The sequence below is a fragment of the Vicugna pacos genome, chromosome 17 (genome assembly GCF_048564905.1).
Source record: "Vicugna pacos chromosome 17, VicPac4, whole genome shotgun sequence".
In the NCBI taxonomy this organism is placed as follows: Eukaryota; Metazoa; Chordata; class Mammalia; order Artiodactyla; family Camelidae; genus Vicugna; species Vicugna pacos.
Genome location: NC_133003.1, coordinates 25,031,119 through 25,047,388, shown reverse-complemented (window position 1 = coordinate 25,047,388; position 16,270 = coordinate 25,031,119). Strand labels below are relative to the sequence as shown.

Sequence of the window (16,270 nt, the reverse complement as noted above, 5' to 3'; positions counted from 1 at the left end):
TTGGTAAATGTGCTGATATTTCACTTGTCAAATTTTAATTAGATTTTTAGTTTTAGTTGTTAGAATAAGATAGAGGCAGTCATGACCACAGAAAGCACTTGCAGGAGTTATTCTTTTCCAGTGAATCTTTTGAATAGCAGAATAATGATCATGGAGAATCTGCTTGACTTGTATTTCTGCACAACCAGTCTCTCCAAGAAAAGTTCTCTGCTGGGTCTCATATACTTATTTCCTTTTAGGAGGCAGTAAATTGCCCTTAGGCAAACACAGAGGGAAGTTCAAGGACTTAGAAGACCATGGGAAACAAATATTAGGGGCTTTTAATTAATTTGTCCAGAAAAAAAGAAAACCCGATTTTTGATTTCTAAGGTAAACACTATAGAGAGAAAAACAAAGAGCTAACTATGATGAGGAAACAGAAAAAAAACAAAACAAAACTGTATGGTGTGCAAACAGCAAAGTTAAAGGAAAAAACCTAATAAATAGAAAAAAAAAAGAAATTTCCCTAAACTATATATAGAACAAAAGGTGAAAAAATTACACAAGCATATGTGTTGGGATAGAGAAGCAGTTTATGTTCATTGATAAAGTCTAGAAAGACAAATGCTAATATTGTTTATCTCTGAGGGTTGGGATTTTAGGTAGTTTTTTTTACTTTTTTTCATTCTGTTTGTCTGAACTTCCCTAATTTTTCTCCAGTGAACACAGGAAACTTGTGTGGAAAAAAAAATCAATGAAAGTTAAAAATATAAATGTTTGTAAAAGACTCAAGACATTTAATACTCTTTGCAAAATGTATCTAGGGCTCTATCAAACTCCAAATATCTGACATTTGACTTGATAAATTTTTTAGACCCCAACTTTCCCCACTTTAGCAGGAGTTGATACAATGAAATGGAAAGTCCCAGAAATACTAATTAAAGATAGTCAAACAATTTGGTTGTAGGTATTAAAACAGTCCAATATTTACATAAGATGGTTAATAAGAAATGGCATCTGTAGCAAGGATTTGTTTGCAAAATGTTTTAGCTTAGGCAAAAGAATAATTTCAAAGTGACTTAAACCAACAGGTACTCCAAATGGAATTTCATCACAAACAATATTGGATCAGTTATATAAGCCATAGCTAGATTGCTTTGCCAAAGGACAAACATATTCAGTTGCCAAGGAATGTTCACCTTAAATTTACTGCAACTTCAAGCTATGCATTGCAGCATTATGTATAATAGTAAAACAAAACTGGAACCAACCAACTGGTGGAATAAACCATGGTGCACTACACAGTAAGGGACTGTGCCACAGAAACAGAGGAAAGGGAAAGCTCTCTACCACGTGGCATGATCACTAGGATATATTGCTAAGTGAAAACAAGAAGCCCAGAAGCAGGGGGACAGGGTTTATATTATGGTATCTTTTGGTAAGAAAGGTGAAGGGGATATGATAAAGTACACATATTTCCATATAATTTTAAAAAAAGAAAAAAATTGAGAGTTAATCGCAAAACAAAACGAAAAACATGAGTACCTTTAGAGGGAAGAGGGACAAGATAGAGGAAATGAGTATGGAAGCTAGACTCTTGATGTGTCTTATTGTGTAATTTTGACTTTGGAACCATAAAAATGTTTTACATACTTAAGCATTTTAAGTTATAAAAAACATTTACTGGGTCTTAATTGAAGTTTACTTTAGCTAACAAAATCTTTCACTTCCACCAAGTTGGAATTTCATAAAAGGAAATGACAGATATTTCTAGTTTTTATTATCCCTTTAAAATAAATTTTTTTGCCTATTTGACATGTTAAGCCAAATTTTGTTTCCCACAAGTTTTTTTTTTTCTTCTTTCCTACCAGTTTTTCCATGGTACAGATAAGAGAATTTGGAGTTAGAAAAGAGGTAAGTGGGTTTTTTAAATTATTACAAAGACTCTGCTTTTTAAAAAAATAATTTAAATTCACAGCAAAATTGAGGGGAAGGTATAGAGAGTTACCATATACACACCTTGCCCTCAGACATGCCTCCTCCATTATCAACATCCCCGTCAAAGTGGTATATTTGTTACAATTGATGAACCTGCATTGACACATCATCAACCAAAGTCCATAGTTTACACTGCATTTGACTCTTGGTGTTTTACATTTTATGGGTTTGGATAAATGTATGATATGTGTCTGTCATTATGGTATCATATGAAGTATTTTTACTGCCCTAAAAATCCTGTGCTCTGCCTACTCATCGTAACCCCGATCCTGTGCCCCAGCCCCTTACAACCACTGATTTTTTTACTGTCTCCATAGTTTTGCCTTTTCAAGAATTTGTATACTTGGAATCATATAGTATGTAGCCTTTTCAGATTGGCTTCTTTCACCTAGTAATTTACTTTAATACGCATTCATGTCTTTTCAGGTAGTTTTTAATATATCAATATTTTCCATAAATGAAACAAACTTCTGTTATTTCTTCAGTTCTTTGTTCTGATGTTTCAAAATAATCATAGGAACTAATACTTCATTGAATGTTTATTATGTGATAGGCACTCTAACTTTAACCATTTATGTGTATATTTTTTCTCTTGATCTGTCCAGTGACTCCATGAGGTAACTGCTTTCAGTATCCCCATTTTACAGATAAACACCTAAAGCACAGAGAAGTTAGTCATCTGCCCAAAGTCACATACTTTTTCTTTAACAACTTGATTGAGGTATATTTCAAATGTCATACAATTATCTCAAGTGTACAATTCAATAATTTTTAGTAACTTTATTAAATGGTACAACTATCAACATAAATCAGTTCCAGAACATTTTCATCCCTTCAGTAAGGTTTCTCTTGCCCATATACACTTAATCTCTGTTTATATTCTGAGTTTCAGGCGACCACCAGTCTACTCTCTGCTCTATATCCTGGGCATTTCATATAAATGTAATCATACTATATGTGGTTTCTTGTGTCTGGCTTCTTTCACTCAGGATTAGGTTTTTCAGGTTCAGTCATGATTAACATGAGTCAGTAGTTCACTGGGGTTTTTTTTTTATTGCTGAATAGTGTTCCATTGTACAAGTATGTCATATTATGTTTTCATTCACCAGTTGGTGGACACTTAGGCTGTTCCAGTTTGGGGCTATTATGAATTACACTGTTACGAACATTTGTGTATAAGTTCTTTTGGTTGACTTATGTTTTCATTTTTCTTTCATTTCTATCTGAGAATAGAATTGCATATTATATAGTGTTTATGCTTATCTTTTTAAGAAACTGCCCAAATGTTTCCAAAGTGGCTGCACCATTTTATTTTCCCCTCAGGTATATGAGAGTTCCCATTTCTCCAAATTCTCCCCAACATTTGTTATTGTCTGTCTCACTTCTTACAGCCATTGTAGTGAGTTTGAAATGGTATCTCATTAAGGTTTCTCTAATGACTAATAATGTTGAGCATTTTTCATGTACTTCTTAGTCTTTTTGTGTATGTGTAATGTCTAGTTATATGTTTTGCCCATTTTTGATTATTTATCTTATACATCAATTGTACTTACATGTTTATAAATTCTTAACATAAGGCCTTGACTGAATGTGTTTTGTGAATATTTTCCTCCAGTCTGTTTCTTGTCTTTTCATTTTCTTAATGGTATCATTTTAAGTACAGACTTTTGAATTTTGCTTTTTTCATATTATGCCTAAGAAATCTTTGCCTAACTCATGGTCTTGAAGATTCTCTTATGTTTTTTCTGTAAGAGTTTTATTGTTTTCAATCTTACATTTAAGTCTGTGATCCATTTTTTTAGCATTTTTATTGATTTATAATCATTTTACAATGTTTTATCAAATTCCAGTGTAGAGCACAATTTTTCAGTTATACATGAACATACATATATTCATTGTCATATTTTTTTCTCTGTGAGCTACCATAAGATCTTGTGTATATTTCCCTGTGCTATACAGTACAATCTTGTTTATCTATTCTACAATTTTGAAATCCCAGTCTATCCCTTCCCACCTTCCGCCCCCTTGGCAACCACAAGTTTGTATTCTATGTCTATGAGTCTATTTCTGTTTTGTATTTATGCTTTGTTTGCTTTTTTTTTTTTTTTAGATTCCACATATGAGTGATCTCATATGGTATTTTTCTTTCTCTTTCTGAATTACTTCACTTAGAATGACATTCTCCAGGAACATCCATGTTGCTGCAAGTGGCATTATGTTGTCGGTTTTTATGGCTGAGTAGTATTCCATTGTATAAATATACCACCTCTTCTTTATCCAGTCATGTGTTGATGGCATTTAGGCTGTTTCCATGTCTTGGCGATTGTGAATAGTGCTGCTATGAACACTGGGGTGCAGGTGTCATCCTGAAGTAGGGCTCCTTCTGGATATAAGCCCAAGAGCAGGATTCCTGGGTCACATGGTAAGTCTACTCCTAGTCTTTTGAGGAATCGCCATACTGTTTTCCACAGTGTCTGCACGAAACTGCATTCCCACCAGCAGTGTAGTAAGGTTCCCCTTTCTCCACAGCCTCTCCAGCATTTGTCATTTGTGGATTTTTGAATGATGGCCATTCTGACTGGTGTGAGGTGATACCTCACTGTAGTTTTGATTTGCATTTCTCTGATGATAATTAGTGACATTGAGCATTTTTTCATGTGCCTATTAATCATTTGTATGTCTTCCTTGGAGAATTGCTTGTTTAGGTCTTTTGCCCATTTTTGGATTGAGTTGTTTGGTTGTTTCTTATGTGATCCATTTTAAGTTAATTTTTGTATATGGTGTGAGGTGAGAGTCTAAGTTTATTTTTTTGAATTATGGATATCTAATTATCTCAGCCATTTGTTGAGTAGACTATCCATACTCCAGTAAATTACCGTGGCATCTTGTAAAAACTCAATTGACTATAGATACAAGGATTTATTTCTGGACTCTAAATTCTGTTCCTTTGATTTATATATCTATCCTTATGCCAGTATCACACTGTATTGATAACTGTAGCTGAATAGTCAGTTTGAAGTTGGGAGATGAAAATCCTCCAATATCATTTTCAAAATTGTTTTAGCTGGTCTAGATATTTGCATTACTATGTAAAGTTTAGGATCTGCTTATCAATTCTGTCCCAAAAAGCATGCTGGAATTTTGACAGAAATTGCATTATATCTATAGGTCACTTTAGAAATAACTGACTTGTTAACAATATTGTGTCTTCCAATCCATGGACATGGGATGTCTCTCCAATTATTTAAATCTTCTTTTATTTCCTTCAGCAAAGTTTTGTAATTTTCAGTGTTCAAGTTTTGAATTTCTTTTTAAAAAATTAATTCCTAAGTATTTTATTTTTTTGATACTATTTATACTCTTAATTTTATTTGGGGTTGCTCATTGCTTGTGTGTACAAATACAATTGATTTCTGTTTATTTGATCTTATATCCTGCATCCTTGCTGATCTTGTTTATTAGTTCTAACAGTTTGGGAGTGTGTGTGTGTAGAATATCCTTAGAATATACTGTATATGGGATTATATCATCTGTGAATAAAGACAATTTTACTTTTTCCTTTCTAACCTGTATGCTTTTTGCTTCTTTTTCCTGTGTGATTTCACTGTCTAGAATCTCCTGTACAATATTGAATAAAAGAGGTGACAACAGATATTTTTGCCTTGGTCCTAATGTTAGGAGGAAAGCATTAAGTCTTTCACCACTCGGTATGATGTTCACTGTAGGTTTTTCATATCGCCCTTTATCAGATTGAGGAAGTTCCTTTTTATTCAAAGTTTGTCAAGAGCTTTTAATACAAATGGGTGTTGGACATTGGTGAATGCTTTTTCTGTATCTCTTGAAATGATCATGTGGGTTTTGGTGTTTTACATTAGCTGATCTCTTGGTGTTAAACTACCTTCCTGAAATAAGTCATTTTTAATCATGGTGTATAATCTTTTTGGTATATTGTTGGATGTGGATAGGTTTGCTAATATTTTGTTGAGGATTTTCACATCCATATTCCTGTGGGGCCTTGGTCTTTAGTTATCCTTTCTTATGTCTTTTTCTGGCTTTAGCTTCTGAGTCATACTGGCCTCACAGAATGAATTGGAAATGTTTTATTCTCCTCTGTTTTGGGGGAAGTGTTTGTACAGTACTGGTATTATGTCTTTACTTGTTAAATGTCTGTCTAGATTTTTTACTTCTTCAGTCAGTTTCAGTGATTTATATCTTTCTAGGAATTTGTTCATTGTATCTTAAGCTGTCAGATTTGTTTGCATAAAATTGATCATCAAAGTCACATGATTTTAAGGAGTGAATCTGGGACTTAAACAAAAGGAGATCTAATTCAATTCAATTCCCAAATTTTACTCAGAAGCCTTAGCAATGACATGAGCCATCAAAGAGTGGGATGAATTTCAAAATAAACTGGAACATATACTTTGCAAATGAATCCATCTAGTTTTAAAACTCTTCTTGGATATTCCCAGATGTGATTTCTTGACTTCTTGTGCTCTGAGGTCAGAGGCCTGAAAATCATTAGGGTCCAGGCAACCAAATGGGTGACACTGAGCAGGAGCAGGCGGGAAACAATATGTGCAGTGGTGGGCATTCTCTGTGATGGTAGCTTTTCATGAGCAGTAGATGCTCTGATTTAGTAATTTTGTCTATTCCTATTAACCAAAATGGAAAGCCATACTTGTGAATAAACATAAAAATATGAATTCCAGAATTGTATAGATAAGACCTTAGAGATCATCTAACCTAATTACACCCATTTTTTTATGGGTAGAGAAACAGAAAACCTATGATGGCAATAGCTTTTGCCAAGATCACCAAGGCATTTGGTGGCAAGGCTTTCGTTGGGACATAGTCAAGTTGGTTGGGGAACAAATGTAAAGAAGATAAAAATAAAAGAAAGGAAGGTTGTTTGGGATGGTGTATTTATTTTCTTGGTGTTGCAGTATCTTTTACCTCTAGGATGACTGAAAAGTAAGTACAGAAATGTTTAAAGATCTCCAATGTGTAGTATTTATATTTTCATGTTAAGGAATCAGTAGATTTTTGGCCTTTTGTGTACTTATAATATTTAAGAGAACTGGCCTAATGAAGCAGGAAGTCATCCTTGTGATTCTAATTTTAAATATGTACTTGATTTAGACTTGGATTTTAAGTTCAAATCTTAATAAGTTTATTACAGAACTGAATAATTCAATAGAACTAAAGGTTTACCATAGTTATAGTTTAATGTATTAGATTTATAAGAGTTACTTAAATATTCAGGAAGGTTTTGTTAAACCAGACTATTATAGCACTTAAAAGGAAATTGAATATATTAAATTTATAAAAGCAATTTAAAAGTTTAATCAGGTTTGTAAATGGGACCAAACATTAATCAAACGCCCCTTAAAAGTGACTGTTAGAATTAGCTGGGCTTATCAGCGAAATAATAAGATTTGTAATCTAAACTTAAAAGCTTAAGAAATACAAGGCTTTTAAAAAAAATTCTAACTTTAATAAATCGAGGACTAATTTAAAAATCATAAAAATTCATACTTATGAATAATCTCTGTCATGCACAAAAACTGCCATTGAGGACCTTAAAAATCACATTTAACAAGTTGGAGCAGAGTATTTCTCGAGTAAAACAGGCTGTCATTGAACAGACATGTATGAAACACCTACTGTGTACCAGGCAGACACTGTGCTGAGTGCCAAAGACTGAGGAGCTCACAGGCTCCTCATGGTGGTGCTCACACAGGGATTCCGAAACAGCCACCCTATTCAGGTATTAGCCAAGCAACCAAAGGTATTCAGCTGCTTAGCATTCTCCATAAAATAAAGCCACATTACGATGGCAGGAGACTATCTTGAAATAGCAGAACACAACAAATATTATAGGGATCAGTACTCGGCTTTTGAGTTTTAAAAATCTCTCCTTAAATTACTTAAAAGATTTTTAAGAAAGTGTGGTAGGAGACAGCTTTCCTGTCCAACAGCTCTCCCTCCCCCGCCCCAGGCTAGATCAAAATCCCCTAGGCTTGGTGGGAAGGAGCAAGCAGGGAAAGAGGGGAAGCCAAAAAAAGAAAAGAAAATCACAATGCTGACGCATCCCTGAAAAGGTACCCTGCACCCTGTCTCTCGGAGCCAAATCCTGGTGACAAGGAGGGCAGATCTGGACACTGGAGAAGGGGAGAGCTCTGCCCTTGTCCCCAGCGAGCCTGGTAGGTAGCAAGACCCAGAGTTCCCCAGACCCTGTGTGGTGAGGTTTGGCCAGTCAGAGAGGCCCAGGTAGTCTGAGCAAGTGGCTTGGGAACAGCAACAGGATCCCAGCAGCCATGAGGGCACGGAGGAGAATCCCGCCTCCCAGCGAGGCTAGGCTGGCACCTTGACTCTGTGCAGAGCACCTTCCTGCCTATCGGATTCCAGCTGCCAACAGCTCTAGGAGGGAGGCAGTCTCAGACTATGTGCTTTACAGACAAGAAACCAAGGCTCTGAATTAAATCACATGCTCAAGGACACACGGCTCTACAGAGCTGGAGCCAGGACTTGAATGCCTCCTCCTAACCCACACGCTATATTGCTGCCTATTCAAATATGTATGATACCTGTCACCTTTCTTGAGAGACGGATGAGGTGGAGACCTGCCTTCATGCCTTGTAGCACGCAGAGAATGGCTGCAAGCCAAAGACAAGAACCCAGGCAGAGGAAAAGATCATTCAGGCCCTGACTCAGCATTGTTCTGGGTGACAGTGAAGCTAATGGAAGCTACAAAACACAGCCAAGAAAATTCTTTTTTTTTTTTTCTCCTTCTGCTGAATAGGATCTGGCTGTTCGGGGGTCATTTAAAGGCCCTGGCACATATCTTTAACAGTGAGTTCCACACTGCCCTTGTGCTTCTCTTAGCAGCCCACCTCTCATTCTGCCTGGCTCTGCAGGGAGACGCCTGCAAGAGGGAAGTGAGGGATTATCTTATAAATGAAGATCAACTTTCAGGCATATGGCTAAGAGGAAAAGAAAAAAACAACTGCCAAACAGTACCCATAGTAGGCATCGGTTTTGTGTACAATATGCATGTGAATACATTTGCACAGAGAATGAGCTCTTTCTGGGCAGTGGGATGAGGGGTAATTCTATTAGCTCCAGGGCTGTAGAGCTACATGGTGAAGGGGCAAGTTCCTGAGCTGGGTGGCCTGGGTTTGAATCCCCATTCTGCCACTTCCAATGGGACCTGGAGTAAAATGAGTGAAGCTCTCAGAATCTCAGATTTTCCATCTGTGAAATGAGGGTACTAGTAGAACCGACTGCAGAGGGCTGTTGTAAGGATGATATCAAATCATCCCTGAACTGTGCTCAGTGTACCCTTTGGCACATGGTAAGCCTTCAGTTCTCATATATGGAAAACACCTTCACCTCAGTCAGAAGCCATAATCCAGCTCTTGGTTTCACACTTACTTTTTTTTTTTTTTTAAATGGAGGTACTGGGAATTGAACCCAGGACCTCATGCAAGCTAAGCATGCGCCCTACCACTGAGCTATACCCTCCCCGACTTACACCTACTTTAGAGACCACCTGAGCCAACCTCATTCTACAGATATGGGATCCCAGAGCCAGCAATGGCAAAGCTCTGTGTGGAACCCAGGGCTCCACCCACTATACCAGTCTCTCTCCCTCCCTTGGAGGACTCCTCCCAGAGCATTCTCTGCGTGAGGGTCTCCCATTATCACTTGTCAGTCTCCTCAGGTTCTGAGCACTCAGACAGGGAAAATCTGGCTGCAAACAGCTGTGTCAAAGGAATCCAAACAAACTTTGTCAGATATTCCTAGGCTGAAAGGAATTCTGTTCCACCTAATTTAAGGCACTGACAACTCAGACTATAAAGAATTGCAGAAACTATTGCATTGTTATAAGAATCATGTCACAAATGTATGTTTTTATGAGAAATATTGTATTCGATAGAGGTAGATGGAATCTAGTTACAGAGAGACAGAGGCTTATCTCAACTCAGTGTGAAAGTTTGTTTTTTACTTTGAGTTGCATAGGTATTTGAAACAACTCCAGGAGACAAATTTTGAAGGCCTCGCATAGAACTTCCTTTGAATGTGTGCGCCAGCAGAGGGTTTGAGAAAAAACAAGACTGAAGATGACTAGAAGTTCTTAAGAACTGTAAGTCTGAGTGCTACGGAAGTAGACAGACCTTAGTTTAAATGTCTTCTCCTCCATTTGCTGTGCAATCTTTGGCAAGTTACCTAACATCTCTGAGTGTTGGTTTCCTTGCCTGAAAGATGAGGACAATCCCTAACTCACAGGGTACATGAAGTACATAAAAGACATTGCACACAAAGGCCCAAGAATGCATTGAAATCAAACAGATGGTGGTCCCTTTCTTACTTAGAAAACTACATCCTAAAATCAATTAGCAATTTCTGTTTAAGGTTTATACATTTAGTTTCATGACAATTTGCCTCAGAAGAAGAGGTGTATACCCAAAATTTAGAAACTGAGGTTATCCAGACTTGAGTTTAAATCCTATCTCTACTATTTACTACGCTGTAACCTTGAATAAGGCAACTGATCATAATAGCTAACTCAAAGCAGCTAAGGATAAAGCTTATAAAGTGCTGGGAACAGTCTCTAATATTCTAAAAATGTTGGTTATTCCATTTTTACTTCCACTTTTCTAACAATTATTCGTATAATTGCCTCATACCTTTCCTTCAATTTATGCTTAAAGTCTGAGCCACAGAGTTTGCACTTTATGGCATGGCGTGTTTCCACTGCAACGATTTAATCCATATAAAACTTGGACAAAAAAATGTGGAAATGTTTACTTAGATAAGCCTAAGAAACTGACATGGAAATAATACAACCAGTTTTTTCATTTTAAAAGCACCCTAACCCAGTCTAAGACAGCTCAAAGGGTCCATCTGCAGACTGAAATGGAGAGATCACAAATATGTCCAGTAGGAAATTACTGCTCAGTCTGCTCAGAAAGAGAGTCTGTAAAGCCCCTGGCAGCCCAAGTAAGTATGAGCAGGGAGGGAATTAATATTTATTAAGTATCTACCATGTGTCAAGGGCTACACTTATATCCCCCCACTTACCAGTTTTCCCACTGCATCCCTGCACACCTCAATAATGAAAGCTGGGCACTGTGGACTCTTCGTTCTGCTATGTTCTTTTTAAACATTTCATCGAACATTTAACAGAGACTGACTCGTCCAGTCCTCTCAGTAACAATTCAAGGTAGGATTTACCATCACTTATTAAAAAGGGAACTGAGGCGCAAGAGAAATTAAGTAGATCTGCCCTCAGTCACAAAACTAATAAGCAATAGAAGCAGAATTTAAACGCCAGCACTAAATTACCCTGTTCTGTCAGTAACAGAGCTGATCCAGTTGTGATACTGTACCACCACAGTGAGTTAGCAATCTGGGTTGGGCTACGCTGTGAGAATATTTTATCTTAGACTGTACAGTGATTATCACATGTTTTGGATGATTTTTGGCTGTGGCAGGGGGAGGAATCTGGCTATTAATATTGCTATTATTGTTGTTATTAGCTTAGGTAATATATTCATGAAGCTCAAAATTCAGAAGGTACAAAAGGTATTCAGTAAGTCCCTACCCATGTAGTCAGTACCTTGTCCTGGAGCTAGACAGTGTTATTATTAGTTTCTTGGGTGCTTTTCCAGAAATTTCTCATGCATATACAAGCGGGTATATAAAAACACACTCAAGGTAACGTATTATTTACTCTTTTCTGCACCTTGCTCTTTTCCTGGGACTATCTGCAGACCATGCTTCACATAGAAAGCTTCCTCATTCCTTGTGAGAGCTGCCAAGTGTTCCATTGTGTGATTTGTCCTCTACTGGACATTTAGGTTGTTTCCAGTCTTTTGCTGTTACCAACAATGCGGCAGTGAATAACTCTTGTCCACAGATCATTTCTCATAGTTGAAAGTATATCTGATAACATCCTAGAAGTGGAATTGCTGGGTTAAACGGTGCATGCATTTGATCAATATTCTCTTCTGCTCCAGAGAGATTGCCCAAATTTCAAAATCTGTGATTCCTGCCACTCTTATTTATGAGTGTCTGGATCTGTTTGATTAAAAATGTTTCTAAGATTTCTACTGCTTATCTGCACAATCTGAGATGCAACTGAGGGCAACTTTCAACTACAACTCACAATTTCAAATTTTGATTTTCATCCAAAGAGTGTTTCCAACTGATTGCCTTTTAAAAAAATTTCTTTCTTTTTTATAAACGTTTTTATTATTTTTAAATTTTGGGGGGGGGGATTAGGTTTATTTATTTATTATTGTTTAATGGAGGTACCACGGATTGAACCTAGGACCTTGTGCATGCTAAGCAGGCACTTTACTACTGAGATATACCCTCCTTCCCTATTGGCTTTTATATAAAGGTTCAAAATTAGAATGTACAATTTTTATATCAATAAATACTGGTTTTATTTGCTTTATATTTTGGGGTGCTGCCCAGGCACCACCTATGGTTACACAGACAACATTGCAAACAGCACCCCCTAGAGTCATGCTCAACTGTGTTAAGGCAGCTCTGGTTTTGCCTATTTCATTTAGAAGTGTGGAGGGGAAGGTGTTCTATTTTGTGTAAACACGTTTAAGACACCCCCACCCCAAACCCGACATGCTAAGTTTGACACAGATCGTTTATAAATGCTGCTTGATGTTAATGATGGTGACTGAATCTCAATCCTCCTTCTGAGAGCCTGCAAATTCCCAGGACGTTTTAGCAGCAATCTCAGATGACCTAGCTGAAATGAAATTTTAAACCTTGCACCAAAAGGAAGACCAGATGTCAGTGGCATCTTGTCCTTGTCAAAGACAACACAGAGTCATCACTGACCCACCAGCTTCCTGACCCCTGGATGTTAAATTATTACACGTGGGAAGTTAGATGGTAGTCCACAGGGAAATCTGTGTGGGTGATGGAAGGGGTCAGCCTCGTGGAGCTAAGCTTCATTAGATTTAGATACAGATGTTTATCACTCACCCTGTGAGATGCGTAGAAGTAACTGTGCTTTGCCCTCCCCTGAGCCCCCTGACATCCTAAATGAGATCTGAGAGCAAGCTGGCCTGCAGAGGCTGCTGGATGTTGGAGGACAGGAAGGATCCTTCATGCTACCAGGGGGACGGCTTGGCCACTGGGGTGATGGGAGTGAAATGCTGCAGAGGCTGCCATGTTCACTCCCCCCTTATCTCTGGCATCTTATCTTCGCCTTCACAGAAGAGTGACCACAAAGGAGGCACTGGGAGGAGGGAGGATGTGGAAGTGCTGTGGATAGAGAAGGATCATATCTAATCCTTAGCAGCCGCAAGAGCTCAGCTCTGGTGATAAAGGGATCTAGCAGTAATCCAACCTCTCAACAAAGAGATTTAATATCCTGAGGGGTGAGATCCACTCACTGTTGCAGGGTCATCAGCTGATTTAATCCTTCCAGGTTTTTACGGATAGAGTGACTGTCAGCTTCTCTCTGCTTGGGTTTCCAGGACTGATAGCCTTTTAAAACTAAATGAACTAGGTGACGTTCATTCTATGCTGACTATATGTGATTTTCATATCTTAAAAGATACATCTTATGAAACAAACTAATTAGGCCTAGTTTGCTGCTAAGCTTAAAAAAAAAAAAAAAAAAGTTTCTCCAAAGTCTAGAAGCCAGTCACTTATGTCATTTCCCTTCTTTACCATGTAGTGTGGTGACACCTAGTGGGAGAAAGAAGAGGCGCACCCAAGCAGGAGCCTAAGAAAAAATCGATTTTTGGTGACTCTTTCCTTGAAGGTTATAGAAACTGCACCTTAGGCTGGGCAGGGCCACCAGTTCTAATTTAAAAGTTCTCTCATGTTTCCTCCATGGCTGACAACATATGTAGCCTTTATCTCCTTTTAAAGCCATTGTGACCTGATAAGGCAGAGAGGTGAGAAGTTAATAAATGCTGTGCTGTCCAAAACACTTCTCCGACAGAAATGACTCTTGCATTAGGCCTGAGAGAAGCCTGAAACATAGCCATTCAAAAGCTGGAAATAACAACATCACTTAAAGCAAGGGGCCTCATGGCTGGCCAGGGTCCCTTTAAGGATGGGCAGACTTCGTAACGGCCTATTTAGTCTGATACTAGGGAAGCTGAAAAGATTTCTCTGCTCCCAGATGTTTCCTTCCTCACCTGTATCAGTGCCTAGCTCTCCATCACTTTGCAGCTCATTACTTTGGCCCTGAAAAACCTGCTGCAGCCCTTAGTAACACATCCTAAGAACTTATGACCCTGACGTGGTAATAGTTTCAGCCTTGCTAACATTCTGAGGAAAGAACATAAATTAAAGCTGGGACCAGCGGACTATTAAAGGAGTGAAACCATGGGTAGTCATGACACCTGGAACCTTCCTTCACTGGCCAAGCTTGCTTCCATTGTTGCTACAAAAAGAAACCTTGCATGTCCCCCAAGCAGCAGGGAACCTAAACAATAAGATGTTTGCCTGAGCTGCTTTTCCAGGAACTTGGAGTCTCTGGTTCTGGTTAAGACCACCCACCCTCCCGCTGGGCATGTGCCAGTGTCCACTTGGTGATCTTTTGACATCAGAGGGCCCCAAATTCCACCCTCAGAGCATGTGAACCCACTGTTTTCTGAACACACGGCCCATGAAGAAGCCTATAGCTTAGTTACACCTGCTAGAATGACAATTACCTCACCTATTTCTTACCTCCAGTCACCTTTCCCCACGCTCCCCACTCCTCTTTACCCATAAGTATCTGAAGCCCTCTCACCTTCAGGGAGGTGGATCTGAGACTTGTCCTCCCCTCTCCTCACTTAGCTGCCTTACAAAGAAATTCTCTGCTGCAAACCTTGGCATGTCAGCGTGTCGGCTTCCTGTGTGTTGGACTAACGGACCTGGTTCAATAACAGGTGCGAGAAGGGTAATGTATATGGGATCAAACTAGATGAGCTTGAGAGTTCCTTGTGTGGTTCCAGCAGCTAGCTGGAATCTAGACCTTGGTGAAGATGGAGCAAACGCAGTTGTGGGGAGAAGGATAGAGCCTGGGAAGGGAGAGATGGGAATGGGAATGAGAGGAAAGGCAGGAGGAACCCGCCATGGTTTTGTCCCCCTCCAAACCATTTTTACTGTCAATATTCTGACACCTGTTAAAGAGGGAAACCACAGGCCCAAAATGGTGTCACTTGTGCTAAAGCCCATGATTCCAAACGTAGGTTTATTACCTGACCTCAGTGCACTTTCAACCTTCCCCAGGAATGTCATCTTAATCGGACAGCCTGGGATTCTACAGCCAGCACCAGTGAGGTGATCTGCATGATAGACCCTAGGCCTTCCCCCAAGTAAGGTGACCTGGTCTGAAACGATCCTTGCTTTCCTTTTGCTAATAGCTTCCTTGCCCCAGCGTCCTTCTAACTATAAAAACCTTCCACTGTGTACACCCCCTCAGACAGCCCTTCTCTTTGCTGGGCAGCATACTACTTGATTCAGTGATCTGTGAATAAAGCCAATTAGATCTTTAAGTTTAGTAGGTTGAATTTTTGGTTTTTAACACACCAAATGCATGGTGTTTTTTCCAACACTTCTCCAACTCTTCAAAACCAGCTAAGTGTCCTATAACTTACTCTAATTCTAACACATCCTCCCTGGAGTTAGCTTAAGATTCCACAAGTTAAGGGCTCAGCCCACAATACTGTCCCTGCTTCATATACCAGTTGCAAGTCCCAGGTTGTGACTTCTGACTGACCAGCTATACATTCTGAGGGTTCTCACAACCCCCTCCTCAAATTCAATAATTCACCAGAATGACTTACCGAACTCAGGAAAGCGCTTTATTTACTATTACCACTTTATTACAAAGGATATTATAAAGGATACAAATTAACAGCCAGATGAAGAGAGGTACAGAGCATGAGGTCTAGAAGGATCTGGAGCACAGGAGCTTATGTCTCATGGAATTGGAGGTCACCCTCCTAGCACATGGATGCATTCACCAATCCAGAGGTTCTCTGAACCCCATGTTTAGGGAATTCTCTGGAGGTCCCATTACATAAGCATGATTGATTAAATCTTTGGCTTTATTGACTGAACCCTATCTCTAGCCCCTCTTACCTGCCCAGAGGTCAGAAGGAGTAAGGCTGAAAGTTCTAACCCTCTGTCATTTGGTGTGGTCCCTTTCCTGTGGTTTCAGCCCCCCTCCTGAAACTATCTAGGAGCCCCCAGACACTAACCATCTCATTAACATAAAAAAGACACTCATCACTCCTGAGATTCCAGGGCT

At 38.9% G+C, this 16,270-nt stretch overlaps 1 long non-coding RNA gene across 4 annotated transcripts in view; it reads left to right on the top strand.

The window, feature by feature from the left end:
- The window catches only part of LOC140686773 (uncharacterized), a 98,700-nt gene extending 83,188 nt beyond the window's left edge, over nt 1–15,512 (top strand). For 2 of the 4 annotated variants that reach the window (XR_012060671.1, XR_012060670.1), the window contains 4 exons: nt 10,003–10,126; nt 13,697–13,783; nt 14,812–14,903; nt 15,247–15,512. This is a non-coding gene — a long non-coding RNA (uncharacterized lncRNA). Of the gene's footprint in view, nt 1–9,994; nt 10,127–13,696; nt 13,784–14,811; nt 14,904–15,246 lie in introns of all 4 variants that reach the window. The other 2 variants (XR_012060673.1, XR_012060672.1) reach the window with 2 other exon arrangements.
- Nucleotides 15,513–16,270: the final 758 nt, after the last annotated feature.